This window comes from Rhynchophorus ferrugineus, unplaced genomic scaffold, assembly GCF_030347505.1.
Source record: "Rhynchophorus ferrugineus isolate W39M unplaced genomic scaffold, kcgeb_rfMv2 rfM2, whole genome shotgun sequence".
Classification (NCBI taxonomy): Eukaryota; Metazoa; Arthropoda; class Insecta; order Coleoptera; family Curculionidae; genus Rhynchophorus; species Rhynchophorus ferrugineus.
Genome location: NW_027472581.1, coordinates 69,956,982 through 69,960,098, shown reverse-complemented (window position 1 = coordinate 69,960,098; position 3,117 = coordinate 69,956,982).

The window sequence follows — 3,117 nt, the reverse complement described above, 5'->3', positions numbered from 1 at the left end:
GTGGTTGTCGTCTGATGTGGCCATTTCTTAAATTTTAGTTAGTAGTAACAACATTTTATGTGTGTATCGATTTTGTAATTTTAAAATTCATATAATTTACGGCCAAGTATATCTTAAACTATTTAAATTCTTCGTTGGTCATCGGCATTCTTCATAGGCATTGAACCATGATGCCTCTGGTTAAATTATAGTAGGATAGTAGTAGAATAGTACTATATATGACATATATGATAGTAGTATCGATTTTAGTAAGAATTCTATTAATGAACAGATTAGAGGTGACCCCTTAAGATTGTCGAACAATTAAATGTTGAAGCAGAAAAATTCGTTGTACATATCCAACAAGTTGCTTGGAATAATACTCCAAAAATTAAGAATTAAAACCGAAAATCGAGAGCTACGAAAACAATGGCAATAAAATAGAACGCGCGAAAATAAAACTATTTTAAACAATATAACCCAAAGGTTAAAAAAGAAAATACTGCAAATTAAAAACAAATCACAAGGAAACAGATTATTCGTTCTGGAAAATCTCAAAATATCAAGTACTTAAAACAATTATGTCTATAGAGTTCAGCTATAAGAGACCTACATGGAAATTGGACACGCAGCAATCAAGGATAAGCATAAGCATTTGCTGATCATCTAGAAAAAACCTTTAAACCAAACGAAACCGATATTGGCTATAATTTTCTCAACATAGAGTTTGAAAATTCGATGATTCATTTAATCACACCGAAAGAAAAAATTGACATTAATCCAAGGAAATCACCAGGCCATGACTTAATAACAGGACAATTTTTTGCAAAAACTATGGAACCAGGAAAATACAACGCCGAATCACATATTTTAGAGATTTATTATATATTATAGATAGTGTTGGGAACTAACGACTGAAAAGAGTCGAACAGTCAATAAAAATCTACCGACTGAAAATAGTAATTACTATTTTCAGTCAAATGGTTCGACTGTTTTTCCTTATAAATTGTGAGAGAGGAAAGGATGGAGATAATTGCTTGGAGCAATTAATTTTATATGTTTTATCGAATTTTAATATGTTAATTTTCAAATGATATACTATAATAAATATAGACAATACAATAGAGTTTAAACAAAACCAAAAAACTAAAGATGTACAATAACCATATATACTAAATAAAAATTAAACATATACCTAATCATAGAAAAAAAACTAATTCATCACACAATTAAAAATGATCGCATAATAACTACTAGAGCTTTTTAAATAAACTAAATGTTTTATTTATTATTGAATGGAAGTATTTTTCACCAAAAATCGAGAGAGTTATTACCTATTATTGACATAAAAACAGTAAAAAGTATTTTACTATTTATCGTTCAGAATTTTAATCTTTTTAGTTCTCAACAGTAATTATAGACATATTTTTTAAATAGGAGTTGGAACGTACTATAGAGTCGAAATGAACCATAGAGTAATATATAGAGTGTTAACTTAATACAAATAATTTCAGAATTGTTCTGAGTGGTCTCAGCAGAAAGGCGCTGAGAACGTCATTTCGCTGAATTTCATTGGTTAGTTTAAATTATGATTACAGGTATCTGTAATCAAATATTTTATAAGGGTGCATTTCATTGGTTGACGATTTCATACGCATCACGTGACTAACCTCTGACGTCACATTCCACTGACCAATTAAATTTTAAATAAAACCAAAATGTAATTTTTCAAAACGATTTATTAATATAAAATTTTGTACAAATACAAATCTTATATAATATCAAAAAGCTATATATAATGAATATAAATAAAAAATAATTAAATATGGATATAAAAATTGCCTGCAACCTAATTGAAAACATAACATATCTCATGACAAATATAATCAAAATTGTTTATAGCTCTCCCTTTTTTATATAGTTTTAGTGCTATCAATTTAAATAAGATGTATTAAAGTTGCTATCTTATTGTCCCCTCATACTGAAAACAAAGCAGTACAGCTGAAAGTCTGTCTCTGTTAATATTTTACCCACTTGATCAACACAAAATTGAATTGTATTGAGGCAAGTTAGTATTATTTTTACAATGTTATTGCGAAAATTATGGAATGGATAATTAAAACAGTTAAATCGTATAATATACGCCAGAATGGAGAAAATATACCAAAAAGTAATAGTTTAAAGAACAGCAACAAAAAATTAAAACATATGATATATTTCAAAATTACTGCTGTGCTCTTATTATGGTAAAATCGAGGAGTTAAAAAGACAGCTTAGGCATCTATTAACAATATAATAAAACAAGCATGATAATCTCTTGTTTATAAAATCAAGCTCACCTTGTTGAAAACGTTATCTCGGTTAAGGAGCCTTAAGCCAAAATATTAATTATAAGTATCTTGCCCAATATACATTTCTTTTAAGTAAATGAATCCCTTCAAAATAATTAAATTTTAAATTGATGGCACTTTATAAACAACTTTTTAAAGGGTAACAAAAACTTTTCACGTAGTATAATTACATTTACCTTCATTGTAATTTTACCATTGCCTCATTTGGACATATTTTGGGTTGAGAGTGTAGTTATTATGTTCATAATTTCTTCTGTTATATAGCTGCAAATAATAATATATATGAACACAAATGATTTATATAAATAATTGTATACGTACCAGGTAAAAGCAATGCTAAGTTACACAAATCCTTAATCTTGCTAACTTGGGGTGTTTCTTCCAAGGAAAACTACGTCCGGTTTTTGTTTCTGCACATACACTGGATACACAACACTTTTGAGAATGAAGATACATTAAAATCGAATAATAGTGATTATATTTAAGACACAAGAATGCTAATCGTATTTTATATTAGACACACAAAAATGTCGTCGTAAACAAACTGAAACAAACAATCGCGTTATAGAAATGAACCAATTAAATGCCTTCGTAGGCCAGTTCAAATGAACCAATCAAAAAAGTGGTGTCAGAGCCGCCATTGAATGGACCACGCAAAACATTTCCTCGATTTCGCCTATTTAAGTTAAACCTCTATATTTACTCTATGAAATGAACAAATCAAATGCCTGTCTGGCTTTCAGCATATCGATTCAAACAAGTTTGTTCAAAGTAGTGACATCTAGAT